Source organism: Herpailurus yagouaroundi, unplaced genomic scaffold (assembly GCF_014898765.1).
Source record: "Herpailurus yagouaroundi ecotype Mexico unplaced genomic scaffold, PumYag 28, whole genome shotgun sequence".
Classification (NCBI taxonomy): domain Eukaryota; kingdom Metazoa; phylum Chordata; class Mammalia; order Carnivora; family Felidae; genus Herpailurus; species Herpailurus yagouaroundi.
The window spans coordinates 89,748,221-89,767,960 of NW_024412376.1; the positions used below are offsets into that span (position 1 = coordinate 89,748,221).

The window sequence follows — 19,740 nt, forward strand, 5'->3', positions numbered from 1 at the left end:
GATGGACATTTGGGCTCTTTCCATACTTTGGCTATTATTGATAGTGCTGCTATAAACATGGGGGTGCATGTGTCTCTTCGAAACAGCACACCTGTATCCCTTGGATAAAGGCCTAGTAGTGCAATTGCTGGGTAGTAGGGTAGTTCCATTTTTAGTTTTTTGAGGACCCTCCAGACTGTTTTCCAGAGTGGCTGCACCAGCTTGTATTCCCGAGGAGGTGTTGTTTTTTAATGGTATATTTGTATGTTTGTTGGATTATCCAGTAGAGAGAAAGAGTCTAGTGACTTATGGAGAATCACAGGGTAATTGCCAGCTTGAATTTCTTGAATATGGGAAGAGGGGATGAAATCCAGAAAGTAAGGGGAGGGGCTGGCATTTTAAGCATTGGGGAACTTTTTTTTTCCTCCATTGAATTAGAGGAAGGCAGAGAATGTGAGTGTAGATGTAGATAAGTTAATAAAGTTGGTGTTAGGAAGTTGAGGGAGTTCCCATGGATTGCTACTGTTTTCTCAGGGAAGAATGAAATGAGTTCATGAGCTGTGCAGGGGAGGGGGGCTTGCAGAGAAAGAAGATCTGAAATTTGCCTCAAATGGGAAATGCAGTAGGATTCCTGGGCACTGGTGAGTGCTCTTCATAAATTTAGAGAAAGACCCATCTGCATGACTGTTGATTTTCTCCAAGAACGTTCAGCCACAGAGGTGCAGAGAAGGTGGGCAAATTGAGTTTACCCAGCATTGGGGTGTAATTAAATGGCAAAGAGGGAGAGGGACAAAAAAAGAGTTAAAGGCAAATTGATGGTCACAGTCATCCATGGAATGTAGCCTGGGAGAGGTAAGAAATGAGGATGTGAGATGATGGAAATGCAAAACCCTTTGCTTTTCCCCACTCAGTTGAATAATCGCTGGCACTGGAGACGCAAAAGCAGAACAGCAGGGAAGGGAGGCATGCCTAAAAGGTGGGAGCTTGACACTGAGATGTTTTTTGCTGTGGTATATTTATTAGTGATGTCAAGGTCAGAGTGACAGCACTGGACACGATGAATGGGTTTCAACAGAGGAAAACACTGGTGAGATCAAGAACTGAGAAGGTAAAGGATTAAGACAGCCAGTGCTTTCCATAAAATGCCCCCCAGTGAAAAAATACTCTGGGCAGTTCTGTCCAAAACTGAAACAGTCACTCTGGCCACACAACCAAATGATCTCTTCTCCCCTCATTTACCCCAATGATTTTGATCATTGAACTCAATGTTGGCGGCTTTATCCGGGCTTGGAGCAGTGCTGTTTGAAGTGTGTGCACCTAGTGTGCTCAGAGCATGTTGCTTCCTTATAACCAGTCCCTCAAGTCAGAATTCCCAGGGAAAAGTTTACCAGGTATAGCCCTCAAGACCTAACCACAACAGAGTTAATTTTAAAATTTCAAACCCCAGCACAAGATGTGCTGTATAAAAATAAGGAATTAGTTGCCAATCTCCAGCTTTTCTCTAGGAGAATTACTTAAGTATTTAACTTAACACATTCTCATTTGAGTAACTGCCAGGCTACGGTAGGTTGTAGCAAGGGGTATTTATTACAGCATGCCTTGAATAGTACTGGAAAAGAAGGTTTTGTCAGCATTACAGTATGTGAAGGTCAGTAAAGTTATCTGACATTTTTGAAAACTCTTGAGATTCTTTGTTCTGTCTCCCAGTGTAATGCAGAAAAATAAAACAATATTAGAATCTGGGGAGTTAGAATATTATGTATTTAGTGACAGTTGTGGGAAAAATGTAAATATTGCTCCCCTGTTTACCAGTAAGGGTACATCATTTCACAGTGCTTTATCCTAACAGGAAGGATTGCAGGCATGGAGGGAACAGCACATGTTTATGGCAGGCCCACCGTGGGCTGGGCATGAACAAAGCTAAAGACCCTGCCCCTGGGGCTGTACATTTTGGTGGGAGAAGGCAGACAATACAAAATACATATTCAGTACGTTACAGTGGGTAGTTGCTATGAGAAAAGGAAGGAGAGTAAGGAGAAAAGGTGTGAGGTGGGGAGGGGGTGGTGTCTTTTCCCTAGGGTCTTCTGGGTAGGCCCCTGATCAGGGGCATTTGAGAAGAGACGTGAAGGAAGTGAGAGAGAATACAGGCTCTAGACGGGACCTCAGGAGCTAGCATTTCCATGTCCACATCTACCAGCTTCTGCCTGGGCTTCTCGCCTTTCTTCAAACGTGCCCTGCTGTCCCACCTAGAACTTTTCAGCTTGGCTCCCAGAGTTCTGCCTGGCTCTTGCTGATCCTGCAGCAACTCCAAATCCTGTAGGGAGTCATTCCTGACTCTCTGTACCAGGAGTGAAATGGAATTCTCCCCACTTTGCCCCTCTTTTGTACCCCTATAGAGTTCTATTATGACACTTATAAAGTGCTATTAGTTTTTGTGTTTACGTACCTTTCCTCTAATGCTAGGCAGCAGGACCCTTGAGAGTAGGCATTGCATCCTATTCATCCTCAGTGCTCATCACGGCGTCTGACGTACTACAGGTGCCACAATTGTGTGTGTTGGAAAAAATGATATTTAAAGAATACAAAGGAATGAGCTATCAAACCATGAAAAGACCTGGAAGAATCTTAAATGCATACTGCTTAGTGGAAGAAACCAGTCTGAAAATGCTACCTGCTATATGATTCCAGCTATATAGTACTTTGGAAAAGACAAACTACAGAGACAGTGAAAATCTCGGTGGTTGCTGGGGACTGGGTGCGGTCAGGGGAGCAAGGGGAGGAATGAATCAGTAGGTGAAGCACAGGAAACTTTTACAGTGGTGACTCTACTCTGTATGGTATTATAATGATGGATACATGTCATTATTCATTTGTTAAAACCCACAGAACTATCCAACACCAAGAGTGAACACTAATGTAAATTATGGACTATAGTTAACAATAATAATAATAATGTATTACTATTGGTTCATCAGTTTTAACGAATCAACCCCATTAATGCAAGATGTTAAAAGTAAAGGAAGCTGTGTGTGTGTGTGTGGGGGGGGTGGGTTGGGGAACGGGGAGTTGATATAAGGAATCTTATATGTTATCTACTCAATTATTCTGTAAACTTAAAACTTTAAAAAGTTCGTATATTATTAAAAAATAACATTTGGCAGTGAAAGTAAGGATTGATGTACCATAGTAGATTGACTATATTTTAAGGGTTCTTTTTAAAAAGGAATGCTTGCACCTGTGTTGGTTATAAGGGTATGAAATACTTGATGGATTTCGTAAGAATCTACCTTCCTTCCTGACTCCTTTCTTACCCTATTATGTATAGTTGAAGGAGCTAGATGAGCAGAGTGTCAGTGTGCTGCATGGGCAACATTACATTCGGGCAGACATGGGTGTGAGTCCTGTCTAGCGGTGAGATCGTGCTGAGCCTCAGTGTCCCCACTGCATGAAGATCCCACTACTGACCTCAGAGTGTCATGGTGAGGATTCACTGAGACACATGATTGTATGGAGCACAGAAATTGGGGTAAAGAAGATGACTACAACATGCCGGTTTGCTTTGTTTTCCCTTTCAAGAGCGCATACAAGTAAAGCAAAAGTCTGAATAGGTGATGGGAGAAATTACGAAGAATACAAAAGACTGCTCACACGTTGGTCTAGCACCGAATTCAAGTTTTAACCTTAAATCTGAGGACTAGCCCTGGTTTCTGTTAGGTTCTGCTAGTTTCCTTTTGAACAGGCACCTACACTGCTCTTTGACACATTTTTTAATGTTTTTTAAAAATGTTTTTTATTTATTTCTGAGAGAGAGAGAGGTGGGGGGGAGCGACAAAGAGAGAGAGAGAGAGAGAGAGAGAGAGAGAGAGAGAGGGAGACACAGACTCCAAAGCAGGCTTCAGGCTCTGAGCTGTCAGCGCAGAGCCCAAAGTGGGGCTCGAACTCACGAACTGCGAGATCATGACCTGAGCTGAAGTCGGACACTCAACTGACTGAGCCATCCAGGCGCCCTGACACATTTTTATCTCTTTTGAAACAACTTCTACATAATGACAGGTGAAGTGACTTTTCTCATGTTGGGTTTTCTCAGGTAATAGGTGATGTCATATGTCAGAAGTGAGAAGGTGAGGAGTAGAATCAGCCAGTTAAGAAATGTGGGGAAAGCTTGGAAGTGCCTCAGTAAGGAACAGGGCATTGATAACAATATATCATACTTCATAATTATTTGGCCACATGTCTCAGTTTCCTTACAGAGGGAAAATGACCACACCATGTGTTGCTTATCTTTGCATTTGTCTCTTCCATCAAGAGGCAGTGTAATTTTGAGTAGTACATGCTCAATAAATATTTATTGAGTTGAGAATAGATATAGCTCTTCAGGAAAAAGCAGTCCTTTTTATAAGAAAAAAAATGAAGCTTATCTATTAGACTCTCATTTATCTATACATCAAATACTGGGACATATTTAACTGGGACAAACACAGGACATATTTAACACATGTGCATGTGCATGCACACACACACACACACACACACACACGGGAAAACAAAACATTAATCTGGGAACATACTTTCCACGTTTCTTTCTCAGCTTCTTAGTTTGGACAGCTGGGCCAAACATCTGTAGGTTTAAAAGCAGTTCAAAGCAGGGTACAAAGAAAAGAAATGCACTTAAAATATCTCAGCTTGACTCTCATCACTCTGTACAAGGTTCAAATGTGATTTGGACCCCAACACACCAAGCTAAGCTTTGTGTGAGGAAGTAAATGTCAGACTGAAATGGGAAACTGAAGGAGGTCATTCTCTCATTGTTGAGCTTCTCCTTCTTGTCAAACCACTGGGCTGTACGTTGTCGCTCTTGTTTGTCACTGATAGCCTATCACAAAGCCCCTTCTGTTAGGATGCTGTACCTGAAACTCCCACTAGCCAGCAGAGCATAAACACCAAGGTGGAGCCACCTTCCCCAAACCTCTCTCACACAATAGCTACTGCTGTCACAGCAGGACAATTGAGTGGATCTTATGGTGGTATATTTTTTCCCATCATATGCATGACAGAAAGTCTAATGGACCTCGTTCATTTCTTGAGTAGCTTTTAAGTCCCTATAAAATGGCCTGTTATCGGTTCTATCAGTGTTCCCAAGATGTCTACCTGGATGTTAGGGAGCCCTGACAGTAGCTGTATTTTCAGTCCTCCAGTAAGCAAGGAGAAGACAGTAATTAGCTGAAAAGTTAGAGAGGAAGACTATTTGTACCCCAGAAGGAACAGCTAAATACTGATGGCACGGTGTGAAATAAAATTCACAGCCTTTAAAGTGGAAGGATTAAATGGGCTATATTAATTTAAACAAGGATTAACAAAAAATTTCGATCACTGCCCTTAATAATAAAAATGTTAAAACTTGATATGACTTTATAGCCAATCTTGGGATATATTCTTCTCTACTTACACCTTGGTATTGTACTGGGAACAAATATTTAAAAAATGGAGAAGAGCAGTAAAATAACATCAGAAAGACACTGTTTTTAAAATTACCACTCAGAACACCTCTGTCAATTTTCTATGACTTAAATTTTGGCATAAATGGAAAAGACTTTTTGCATGCAGAAGGAAAAAAAGCGTATCTGATGCTGATATTGCCATCTATCTAGTAGGGGTTTCTGTAGAATTTAAACTATTTTTGGCTTCTAGTAATATGTTGGCTCCTTGAAATATTTCCTGAAATTCCTAACTGCTCCCCGACTCCCAGATGGTAAATACTACCTGGGGCTCCTTACTAAGTATGAGGGCTTACGACTTTCCTGTTCAAACTGCTGGAGTTAATTCTCAGTTCACATAAGTAATTGCTCAAAGTAACTTCTATGAGTCTGGGCAATTAATCTTGGGCAGTCTGTGGTGCTCTGTCATCTTGAGGGGGATGTGTTTAAGCTGGATGGGGTCACATAGTCCAAGGCACTGCAGTAGTGTGCATCTGACCAAGGATTCATTTGTGTTGAAGGCATCTTCTCATTCCCCGATATAGGTTGCTAACCACTTAGATGTCCCTTGTTTCTCATCTCAAGGCCCCTGTCAATTTGTGCGACACTCCCCATTACTTTCCAGTATGTTTTGCCAGGTGCAAATACTTCCGGTACTTTTAAACTGCATGAGAGTGCAAATCTATGAAGCTGTTTGTGGCCTCTCTTCTTAAATGATTTGTGCAGTATTTATTCTCTGTCTTCACAGGGATCTGCCCAGGCACAGAGTTCAGGGTGCTTCTCACCACCACCCATGGACCACTGCCTTCATAATCTTGTCTCTCTCTCTCTCTCTCTCTCAAATTGAAGTATAGTTCACACATGATGTTACATTAATTTCAGGTGTACAGCCTAGTGATTGATTCAACAAGTCTGTATGTTATGCTATGCTTACCACAAGGGTAGAAACCACCTGTCACCATACAGTGCTATTACAATACCATTGACTGTATTCCCTATGCACTCATAACCTTGTCCTATGTTTCATCCTCTTGTGAGGAATCTTTTTAAAGTCTTGGGAGACAGTCCTTCCTGTTTTGTCTTGGAGGCATCTTAGCATTGTCTCCAGGGATTAGATTTTAGGAAATCAAAGTAAGATTTATTAGTAACAATTTTTTCATCACGACCTAATCTCTCTTCGGGAATAGCAGAGAACTGAGAGCAGACCATCTGCCTTGACGGGGAAAGGGAACAAGAGAAACAAGTAAGTGGGGCCAAAAGTCATTTATAGCTGGAAAATATTATTATGCCAGTAGTGCTACATTGCTTTTTACTCAGAATAATGATCATCCATATAGTGTATAACCTGTATAATGTTCATGGACCAATTTTGTCTATTTCCTCACACAAAATCTAGGAATTCAAGAGGACAAACTCATATATCCCTATCAGACTTTATTTTCCTTGATGTCAGGAACAACTTGAATCATTCTATAATGGTGATGGGCACGTGGAAAATGCCTCTGTTGTATAGCTGGAGATGGTGCTGAAATATTATTTCTTAGATTTGTAAGCGGAAATTATGATTAGACATCTGTGGCACCAGGCTGCATGATTGTGTATAAAGAACAATTCACCAATGTTGTATGACTTCAGGTAATGAGCCAAGGAACCATCGAGGCACATAGCATAGAACTGTAAGTTGAGCTTTGACTAGAACTGTGTTTCTCAGTGTGGTCTCCAGGCCAACATTATGAGGAACTTACTAGAAATGCAAGTATCCCAGATACGCTGAATTTATAACTCTGAGAATAGGGTCTCTATTTCTGTGTTTTAACAAGCCCCCTTTGTAATTCTGTTGCAAGTCAGAGTTTGAGAGCCCCTGGACCAGAGGATGGTTAGCTTGAATCAAATGAGTGATCTTAGGTATGTAGCTTCACTCTTCGGCTCTCAGTTTTCTCCTTTAGAATTAAGAATTATTCCATACTTGATCTGGTGGGAAGAGCATCCTTTGTCTTACTCTGCTTAGAACAAGGTACAAACATAGGCCCCGGCTAGTTTTGCTCAGTTTATTGGTTGTAACATATGTCCTTGATCTTATCATTTGCCTGAGAAGAATGGGAGCATGTCTCCGTGTAGTGCACATTCCCTAGGAGGCAAAATGCAAGATGGATAGGGGTGCAGTTTCTCTGGGAAGCAGCCTGGTGTCGAACCACCAGCTCTATCTCTTACTGGGTGATGTTCATGAAGTTTTCACCTTCTCATTTTCCTCAACTGTAAAATTAGAATCATGCTGTAATCTCTAACTCAGAGAGGTAGAATGGGATGATGTCATGTGAGAATGAGGCTGTACAGGTTAGGTGCTTACACGAAGACCTAGCACTGGTTGGTGCCAAATAGATGTTAGCAAATGCTGGGTTGAGTGCAGGCCGGGCTCTGCTATAAGGTCTAGAGTTGGGACAGACACCATCTCCCCACTGAAGGAGCTAGTAAGAAGAACCAGACATGCAAACTTATAATCCCCAAAGGTATTAGACTTTATAGTGGCACCTGGGAAAAACGAGGACATCATAATGGGACAAGGGGTCTTGAAAGGACAGCTCAAGTACGTTGAGAAGATCCATCACCATGACGGATGGACAGTCAACTGGGTGATCTTGATATAATTGTAATGAAAACACCAATAACTAATACCAGTTGACAGTATTTACCAGGCCCTGTTCATGATCTCAGTCAGTCTTTGCAGAAGCATATGAGACAGGTATTTGCATTATCATCATTTTACAAACTAAGAAACTGGGACTTAATGAAGCAAGGAAACCTGACTACAAAGGTGGGGGTTCTGACTCTGAGATCCAGATTTCTCAGGATTTACTTATTATTTAAATAAAACTCATGTAAAATGTTTTCAACTCTTCTAACAATTTAATTCTTTATGTTTCACAAGTTTTAAATAAGAGATAACAATTCTAAAGCAATGCAATGATTTGCCCTAGGACATGCCCCCTGGGTTCCTCCACTTGCAATAGAAAGAGGGCTGCAATTGAAGACTCTGGCTTTTCTTTGATCTCCCTTCCATCACTGCTTCACTGAACTAACCAAACTGCCGTCTTCTTATTTATAACAAAAGAAAAGAAAAATCAGAAGGTGATACAGAAAGAGCACTGTTTTGAACGAAGCACTTTATAAAGGGGGGCGGGAATATTTCAGAACTGGCACAGAGTGACATCTAAGATTGTGTGGAGGTGCTGAGCTGCCCAAATCCCAGCAAGCCAGAGAACGCCCTCCTCTGAGAGTTGGTATTCTTCATCCCTTTTTAAAATATGTTTAAAAATTTTTAATGTTTATTTTCGAGAGAGAAAGAGAAAGAGAGAGTGAGACAGAGCATGCGTGGGGAGGGGCGCGCGCGCGCGCACACACACACACACACACACACACAGAATCCCAAGCAGGCTCCAGGCTCTGAGCTGTCAGCACAGAGCCCTACGCAGGACTCCAACTCACAAACTATGAGATCATGACCTGAGCCAAAGTCAGATGCTTAACCGACTGAGCCACCCAGGCACTCATCTTCACCCCTTTTCTTGTACGACTTTAACTCAGTTATTCAAAACTTTTCCTTGCTAATTCTGCTGCAGTTCAGACAGCTTCTCAATCTGATTCAGAGTCCCAGTTTATTGAGAAAAGTGTAAAGAATCAATTATTCATCACTGTATAATAAAGAATCAATTTAGGGGCGCCTGAGTGGCTCAGTCGGGTAAGCGTCCAACTTTGGCTCAGGGCATGATCTCACGGTTCGTGGGTTCGAGCCTCGCGTCAGGCTGTGTGCTGACAGCTCAGAGCCTGGATCCTGCTTCCGATTCTGTGTCTCCCTCTCTCCCTGCCCCTCCCCCACTCACACTCTGTCGGTCTCTCTCTCTCTCTCTCTCAAAAATAAATAAACATGAAATTTTTTTAAAGTCAATTTACTACACCAATAGTTTTAGCTAAATAATTCCATATGTACAGGAAATATACTTTTAAAAGATAAAATGAGAAAAAATAGATCATCTTGTCAGAAAGGAAAAAAAAAAGCTTTATTTGACATATCTTTTAGATGAAACGATCTTTTACCAGACTTTCATTAAAGCCTTTAGTGGAGCACATACAAGGCAAAAGAATCAGTCAAGGTTTATAGTTCCTAGTGATGTATTGAAATGTATTAGAAAGTAGATGCCACCCTTTACAAGGGAAGACTAATGCTGATTGGCTTCCCTGTTGTGCCCCCAGCTGAGAAATAGATAAACACTTTGTATATTTTCCCTTGGTTTTGAGACTGATACAATACATAGGTCAGTAAAGTCAACAACATTTAAATTGTTAAAAGATTTTTTTCTGAGTCTTCTGGGAATGGTAAAACAGGATACAGTCTTTTATTCCCATTTCCCTTCATGAAATGTACTCTCTTCTTTTTGGAACACACGATAGTTGCTGTGCATACAGATAGGTCCTAACAATGCTTCTCTGACATTTAAGCATTTCACCTTCTTTGCAGTACAGCCTGTTTGTCCTTTTAAACTTGGCCACTGGGCCAAATGCAAAGGAACCACTGTGTGACTTTTTGCTTATCTTCTGTACCCAAGCCTGCAAAGTTAGTGCTTGAGTGTGTCAGGTATCACCTGGGGACTTAAGGACGAGGCTTTTTACAGTTAACCCAATCCCATGACCTGTACCACACTGCCTTTGATTTGAAGGCAGTTTAGTTAACTACCAAGACTGCCTACTACATTAATCGGAATCAGGTTCATTTGAGATGTGGGCACACAATAATTCCTGGTTTTCTGCATAATGGCTTTGGGCATACTCAATTACATGCTGGAGTGTCTGCCAGTGGGAAACAGCAATGTTTTTCTTCTTGTACGTGCTGCTCCATTCACAGGGTTGTTTTTTTTTTTATTTCTAACTTTTTATTGGAAATAATTTCAAAATTTTAGAAAAGTTGTAAGAAGCAGTATAGATCAAATAACATCCTGATATTCATTACCTAGATTCACTTATTATCTCTCTCTTACTTCATTTGATTTATCATTGGCTCAAATTCTCTCTCTCTCTCTCTCTCTTCATGCATATATTTTGAATCACATCAGGGTAAGCTACATATATCATGGTCCTTTACCCCTTAATACTTCTGTGAATATTTCTCAGTAGGATATTCTCTTGTATAGCTACAGTTCAGTTAACAATTTTAGTAAATTAAGATTGATAGAGTACCTTTGTTAACTCTATTATCCTTATAATTTCAATTTTAGGAGCTGGATCCAATACCTTTTCCCACTCTAGGTAAGGGTCCACTCTGGAGTGTGGTATTGTATTTAGTTGTCATGTCTTTGCAGTCTTTTTAAATTTTTTTTTTCAATGTTTATTTATTTTTGCGACAGAGAGAGACAGAGCATGAACGGGGGAGGGGCAGAGAGAGAGGGAGACACAGAATCGGAAACAGGCTCCAGGCTCTGAGCCATCAGCCCAGAGCCTGACGCGGGGCTCGAACTCACGGACCGCGAGATCGTGTGTAGTCTTTTTAAATGTAGAACATTTCCATAATCTTTCTTTGTCTTTTGTGCCACTGACAGTTTTGAAGACTACAGTCTCCCATCCGTTTTTATTTCAGAACGTTTGTTCCTCATTTAGCATATATCTGATACCAACTGATGCTTATATTCTCATTATGTATTTTTGTTTGGAATATTACATAGGTGATATTATAGCTTTCTCAGGATATCTCATCCAAACTCACACAATGTCTATGTACTTCTCATTGACGGTGTTTAGATCACCCAATCAATATACTGTTTGATTTCTCCATGTATAAATATCACTTTTCTTTTGTAACTAATAATCAATCTATGGAAAGGCATTTTAAGAGCAGGCAAATGTGCTCTTCACCAAAACTTTTCCCCAGATATATTCTCCATTAGCGATTCATGTCTGATCCAGTGTTTACTCTGATGATTGCAAATGCTGACTTTCCAACTCTTGTACTTTTTCCTCATTTGCCAGTTGGCACTTAACATTTTAATATAATCTACAGTACTCCCTTTTCTCCTATTTATTTATCTACTTCTTATTGATATGAACTCATGAACTCCAATTTTTTTGGAATTGTTCATTATGCTAGTTAGTATACTTAATTATTTTGTGCTCAAGTTGTCCTTGATGTGAGTAGTAGAATACCTTCAAGCTTTCTCCTGAGTCTTGTAACATGCATTATTTATTTATTTATTTATTTATTTATTTATTTATTTAGAACAGCCTCACTGCTGGTCTAATAAGATATTCTAGGCTTATCTTGCATACCTCCTATCCCATTTCTGGACCCAGCCATTTCTCCAAGGAGTCCTGATTCCTTTTAGTGGGAAACAGTATTAGACACCAAGATCTGGATACTACGTATACGGAGAGGGCCATTTTAAAGACTCATAAGGTGGATGATATCTTAAGGTTTCACTTAATTGAGCTATGGTATCATTAAATCATTTCAACTTGATTATTCTAAATGTTCAGAAAAGACTTAAAGCTTAGATTTTAAAATACTGAAGTGGAAATAAATGTATAGCTAATTTACAATGCTTTTTGATTATTTTGTTTAACACTTTATAAAGCAGTGTAAGAGAAAGAGTTCAGCAGTAACACCCCAGATTTGATTGATTGTAATGTTATAGCCAGGGGAGCTCAGTTTTCAGGTGGTATTGCACAATTATCAATTTGTTTGTGGTAGTGTCCATTCACGTCTAGCACACAGAAAACATGACCATCTTCAGAAGGAAAGGTATCCACAAGAGCGTGCCCTGCATGGCTCACAGGAGTGGCGTATCAACAGCACAGGACTCTTATAGCCCGTCCTACAGTGTTGAAAATGCACACAGGCAAACAGGATTCTTTCAGGGTTATTTCACCAACTCCTTGGTCTGATTTGACTTTCAAATACACACTGCCTTTTTTTTCTGGCCAAAGGTCTTAATTTGATTCTCAAAAAAAGTCTTCTTCAGTAGTAGATTTCCTTCTCCAGAGAGACATTTCAGTAGCTTCCTAGAAGAATTTGGCTTATTTTCAGTTTGAATGTTTTATTAAAGAGAATGATAAATAAAGGGGCTTTCTACCTCAGGTAATAAACCAGAGTTCTCATATCTGCATTATGACAATGTCTTGCCTTGTATTAATACTGCTGATCATTTAAGTAAATTTATACTAATTTACATTACAACAAAATTATAAATGCTGCCTTGGGTAAACCAAGACTGGTTTAAATATGAAGTGTTATGTTATAAATACTATAACATGGATAGAGTACAAAGAGCAAGAAACAATTTGCTGTGTAACATAATACAAAATTAATGATTTAAACTACAACACCTCAAATATGAATACATACAAAACCACAATTGATATACACACCCATAATGTCTCAGAAAACAAAATTATTTAGCCTTTTACCATGTGGAAAATTTTCCTTCAATAAATAATTGAGCTCTCCAATGGGCTGTAAGTCGCTGGAAAAAAAAATCAGGACACATAATATGCTATATCATGAAAGGAGTCTAGAAAATGAGGTGATGTGTGCTTGAGCTTCTTAATCCTATTGGGATTGATTTGGGGAACCATGTCACAATAGCCTAAGAAATCAAGGATTATCTCAACTAAAACTGTAAAGTTGTATTAAATATTTAAAAAAAAATTTTTTTTTCAATGTTTTTATTTATTTTTGGGACAGAGAGAGACAGAGCATGAAAGGGGGAGGGGCAGAGAGAGAGGGAGACACAGAATCGGAAACAGGCTCCAGGCTCTGAGCCATCAGCCCAGAGCCCGATGTGGGGCTCGAACTCACGGACCGTGAGATCGTGACCTGGCTGAAGTAGGCCGCTTAACCGACTGCACCACCCAGGCGCCCCTAAAGTTGTATTAAATATTAATGAGAAATACGTATCTGAGAAATAACTCAGAATTGTGTTAAGTTTTACAAGAAACATGATTTAAATATCAAAGATCTTGAGTCTCAAAATCTCAATAAATCCCCTGTAATGACTTTGATGTATTTAAAAAATAAATTGATATTAGAAGCTTTTAGGATTCTTGTTTACTGAATGTTTTTTTAATCACTACTCATTTAGCATTTTAAAATAAAATTTTTGCCATAGGAGTAGGTTTTTTTGTTTGTTTGTTTTTTTGTTTTGGTTATTGTTCAATAACAATTTAAGTTTTACTTCAGTGATGATCTTTTCCCCTACACATATTATGACTGATAAGACATATGAGACAGCTATCACAGATTATGGCATTTTCCAAAGATGGCTATAAAATGTCATCCATTCAACTGCTATTTCACTATCAAGAAGTGGTATCTATTTCTCCATCTTCTTAAATCCAGGCAGTCTTCACGGCTTCTTTGGCCACTAGAACATGGTAAAATGATGCAGTTACAGTTCCTGTTGGAGCCCTTAACTGGCCTGGCAGTTCTTGCTTTCTGCACCTTAGAAACCATCCATCATGTAAGAGGTGTAACTATCCTGAGACACCATGCTATGGAAACCCATATCTCATGGAGCAGCCCTGAAGGATGAGAACTGATGGAGAGAGAGAGAGAGAGAGAGAGAGAGACAGAGAGAGAGAGAGAGAGAGAGAGAGAGAAGAAAGAAGGAAGGAAAAAAAGAAAGAGTTTCTGCAAGGTACCAAAAATATAAATAAAGAAGTTATCCTGAAAGAGATCCTCCAGCCCCAGCCACAACAATAGCCATAGCTGAAGCCATGTGAATCGCAGATAAACTACCTTGCCTTTTCCAGATTTCTTTTTTTTTTTTTTTTTAATTTGAGCCTAAATCAAGAGTCAGACACTCAACCGACTGAGCCACCCAGGTGCCCCCCAAATTTCTGAACTACGAAATTGTGAGAAAAACATAAACATTATTTTAAATGACTAAGTTTTCAGTTAACTTCTTAAGTAATAATAGATAAACAAAACATAGATACTGAACAAATTTAAACTTAATTAGGAGCCTCAAAACTGTAAAGTTTGTTTTGCCTTTTCCCTGATGTCATGGTGCAAGGCAATGTGCTGGGTGCTGGTGATAAAAATTGAAAAGATAAATGTTACCTGGCCTTTGCTATCCAGTAAGAGATACACATAACAATTATCTACAATAAATGTGACAAATGTAATAATAAAGTGATATGAGAATATAGAAGGAATAATTAATTATTCTCCCATCAGAAATCAAGCATTACGATGGCAGGGAATTTTTATCTGCTTGGTTCAGATGAAATACAAAGGTATCTGGTACATAATAGATATTCAAAAATATATGTTGAATAAATAAATGGCTGAACTAAAGAAGGAGGCGATGGGCATGTGAATGGTAAGGTTTAGAAATGACCCCTGAAACAATGGAGAAAAAAGATAATATTTTAGCCATATCTTGAAGAACACCTAGAATTTTGTTAGGAGGAGTAGCAGAAGACCGTAGATAGAATAAGGGCTGGTAACTAGAATAGTCTACCATATACCATCATATGCCACCACGTAGCTGGCAACTTAAGCTGGGGGAGTAGTGAGAATGGTCTCGTATTCATAAGTCAGGCCTTAATTTGAAAAATCTTGGCATCTCACCCAAAATTACCTTAAGAGATTAGTCTAATCTTAAGAAATATTGGGGTGAGATTAATTCCCAGACTGAGGTAATCCTCTAACACATCCAGAATCCGATATGTCTCTCAGACCCAAGAGTAGTAGATCCAGAATTGGTTCTTTGAAGCAACTGGCCACATTTCATTGAAATTTAAGGTCCTTGCACTTGTTTTATGATCAACATAGTCGTTAGGCTGGGAATAAGTAGAAACTTCACCCTGCTTATCAACTTCCATTGAGATACAAGGTAGTGTAATACTTACATTTCATTTTGTATTTGAGAAGGTCAGGAAGACCATTAGTCTTAATGACTAGAAATTCTTAGTCTGCATTAATTGGCTATAGTTTGTAGAAGTTGGAACTCTTCTATCTGTCCTCATGCATTAATTCACTGATTTACTTACTCATATTTGCCATGCAATATCTGAAAACATGACAAAGTATTGTCAGTTCTTTAGGTAAATGTTTCAATCTGTATTAAAATAATAATAATAATAATAATAATATAGCAAATTAAGTTATTCAACCCATTAAAGATCTCTTGATCTTTTAATGGATCTTAGACAAGCTTATCCTTCATTACGTTCTTGAGAACATACTACATGCCATATTTAAGTGCTTTGGAAGAGCAAGTACTGAAGAAGTGGAAGAAAAAAAAGTGAAAAACATAGATTCTGTCTACAGCCAATTTAAAGGAAAATAGTAGACTCAATTTAAGCCCAAATAAATACATGTAATCACAAATGAAATAAATAAATACATTTTAATGACTTACAAGCGACTTACAATGACTTACAAATGACTATCTTGGTTTAATAACTTAACCAAGATAGCGTTGACTTTTTAGCTATTTCTGTGTTACTCATAGAATTGTCTTAGGAGGGAAGAGTGACTTCTGAGATTGTGATGACCGTTTACCTGGAAATAGTGAATTGACTATCTACTTCTGCCACTTGATAGGAAGTGGGTAAGGCCCAAAAGGGACACACCAGTCCAGAAGCAAAGATATTTCCAAATAAAACCCAAGGACAAGGTTGGCCAATTAATACCAAATGTTAAGAGGAAATTAATAAACATTTAATAAGATATTTATTGCAAATTTTTGTTCAAGCTTCACTGTTGAAAGAGTATGCTTCTCCTATTAAAAAAAATCTAGCAAGCTGTCTTTGCTATCAATTGTCTCTTTCTGACAGTAATCATATTCTCTCCTCTACTTTACTTAAAAGCACTGAAGACCCAGGTACATCGAATTGTAGTTTTCTTATGGGCCAAGATTTAGTAAAAATTGATGGTACTTAAGCCCTAATAATGAAACATTCTTAAGTATTGTTGCTAAAATGTCCTTCAAGCAAGACGTGGAAGGCAATACACACATGATGTCAGATCATAGCAGATAATCACTAACATTAAATTTTATATCACTCCTATGAATGGCTATTATAGTCAGCAGGTGACTTTGTTCAATTCTTAAACGGGTCTAGACTATAGAACCAACTGCCTTATGAAAGTGATAGCTGTTTAGGGTGGTTACTCATTCATTGATTTTTGGTATGAGTCCCACTACTGTTAAGCAACAGGTGTTGGTTCATAATCTCTGCACAAGAGTAAACATTCTAATTTGGTTTTATCACAGTCAGTGGGTTCTGTGGTTGGGTAAAACTTTATAATATTCATCATACTAACTGGAAGGCATTGGAGCATTTCTGAATATATTTTTTCCAATCAGAATAGCTAACATTTCTTGGGTACATATTATTTGCCACGACAGTAGGCATTTATAAATGGTATCTGATTTAATCTTTATAGCAACCTGTAAACATTATTGTTCTCTCTGTTTTGTAGAAGAGAAACTGAGGCAGAGTCATACAACTATTAACTAGATGAGCAGAATTTCAAAGTCATGTTTGACTCCAGAGTACCTGTTCTTTTAACCACTGTGGTGACATCAACCAATGGACAAACATCAGTGTGGTGTTTGTTGTGACATGAGAGCTACATATGATATGATGCTTCTGGTTGGATATTGGATTTTTGTGATACAATTAATACAAGTTGAATGGATAGGGGGAAAAATGAGAGTTCCTAGTTGTAATTTGAAATCTTACAACTACAAACAAGCTAACCTTGATAGACCTGCAAGCACATGTTGGGTTCACCTATTCTAATCACATTTACAATTGTTGCAAATAATGGAATGCCAAAAACCCACCTAATATTAATACTAATATTCATACTAGTACTAAATGCTAGTACTAAATAACTAATGAAGTTAGTTTTTTTCCTGCCCAGGCAAGAGTATAAAAAATATGAATCAGAATTTTGCCTTTCAATGAACAGTATTAGTATGAAGAAGAACATGTTCCAAAGAAGAAAAACAGCAGCACAATTCGAATATCTGAAAAAGATTATCTGGTAAATGGGAAATTTAAAGGGAAATAATCTTAACATAAAGGTCAACTGTAAAGACATTTAGGAAGCTGGTTATAAAATTAAAAGCATTATAAACATGAATTAAATATTTCCCAACACCAGCTACATAAGTATAGATGCATGTATGATATGATTTATTATAAAAGCTTACACAGTATGACACCAATAAAACCATTCTATATCAAAAGGGACAAACCCTAGTACTTCCCCCATATGGCATGTGTTACAGGCAGTTTCATGCACCTGTTGTGGGTGTGTTTTGCAGCGCTTAAAAAAAATAATAACGTATTGAAAAGCCAGTATGGATACAAATTATCTAGAACTTAAAATCTCTTTGCATACATATGTCTGGTATAAATCAAGATAACGTAAACCAAAACCAGAATGCTAAACAAAAGGCAGAAAAGGGTATAACTTTTGAAAGAATTGGAGGAGCGGTTCTATTAGTATCATATAGAAATTTATGATTTTATGTATGCAAATATGAGACATGAACAGATGATGAAAAATTTTGATAATACTCGATAGTTCCATTTGCCCTTCATGGGAAACACAAATGCTTGGATTTAGATTAAAATGTGTAACAATAAGCCTTTGCAATACATTCAGGGAATTAACATCTTTTTATATGTAAAAAACTAATATATCAAAACGTCATTAAACTAAGCACACTGCCAACAATGACCAGTACTTCTCCACAATAAATTCTACTGCCATTTCTGACATGACCTAGACCAGAAATTCAACTTCTCAAATGTTCGTTTTAGTCATAAGAAGGTGGAATAAAATTGCTTATTTCTCACTGGAGATGTTAAAGAGAATTTATTACCATTTTTCTAAAATGTTGTGAATGTCCTGTTTTTAACAGAATTTGAAGACTGATTAATTTATAAATATAAATAATAAAAAGTTACTATTTTTTCTCTAGGTTCAGATTTGAAGAGTCTCTTTGAAAGTGGGAGAGGACAGGGGCGCCTGGGTGGTGCAGTCGGTTAAGCATCCGACTTCAGCTAGGTCACGATCTCGCGGTCTGTGAGTTCGAGCCCCGTGTCGGGCTCTGGGCTGATGGCTCAGAGCCTGGAGCCTGTTTCCGATTCTGTGTCTCCCTCTCTCTCTGCCCCTCCCCCGTTCATGCTCTGTCTCTCTCTGTCCCAAAAATAAATAAAAAAAAAACCAAAAAACAAAAAACGTTGAAAGTGGGAGAGGACAGATCTTACACAGACTTTTCAGCTATGGCAGAATTATTTGAAACGCTAACCCTCCTCCCCAAAATAAAACTCTTGTCATTTTTTCTCCCACTCTCTTGCTCTTTGGGGACTGTTTCTCTTTTAATTTATTGCTCTGTGTTCTAAAAAGTGGAGAGAGATTACAAACACGTTTAAAAAATGTATTAAATATAACTTATGGTAAATTAGTAATACCTCTTGAAGAACCCTGCTAAGATCTCTCCCATGGTGCTTCCTTTGGGGGAAGATAACTCAATTCTGGTGATTTAAAGGTTCTGTCTAGTTCTTTTAAACATTCCTTTGATGTTGTATTGCTCTGCTTGTAATAGACTGTTATTGCCCTATATTGAGTTTACAGAGTGAAGGTAAATCTTTGGTGATGTGATTGTACCACCCCAAACTCAATATTGTTCACAGGGCCTTTATAACTCTCAGCTACACTGCGGCAGAACAGCACACATTTTCATTTTTACCTTTTTAGACTTATTCTTTGTTCTGAAGCTGAAACTATGAATGCTCACATACACTCCACGGTGCTTGCTCTGTGAAGTGGTAACTCATAAGCAGAAAGAAACCTTGTCAGGTGGTTTTTTTTTTTGCTTTTTCTGAAATTGTCCATTTTATTGTTGATCTTTTTCATTACATTCCATTAGGTACTCTACTATGTTATTGAAAAACACCACTACTGGGAACAGCTCAGTTAGAATATCTATCAAAGTTTCTAGTTTGAAATGTTTTCTAAGGATATAGAACGGCCCTATGAAAGGAGATTCCCCTGAGGAGCCCTAGTGTACCTTGAAATGGATGAACATGATTTCCCCTGGTGGCAGATGTCACACATAAGACTTACATGATCAGAGGTATTAACGTAGACAATCCAATATTAACATTTGCCTGTTTGAATGAAAGTAGAAACTTTCTTTATATAGTGGCTTGTGTTACTTTTTGCTTCTTTTGTGATGTTTCTTGCAAAAAAGAGAGCTACTATATTTCACTG

General features: G+C 38.4%; 1 long non-coding RNA gene across 2 annotated transcripts in view; it reads left to right on the top strand.

The window, feature by feature from the left end:
* Positions 1-18,484, top strand: part of LOC121032354 (uncharacterized) — a 173,776-nt gene extending 155,292 nt beyond the window's left edge. Inside the window, exon 6 of one of the 2 annotated variants that reach the window (XR_005791255.1) lies at positions 18,446-18,484. This is a non-coding gene — a long non-coding RNA (uncharacterized LOC121032354). Of the gene's footprint in view, positions 1-890; positions 957-18,445 lie in introns of those variants that run through there. The other variant, XR_005791254.1, reaches the window with a different exon arrangement.
* The last annotated feature ends 1,256 nt before the right edge of the window (positions 18,485-19,740 follow it).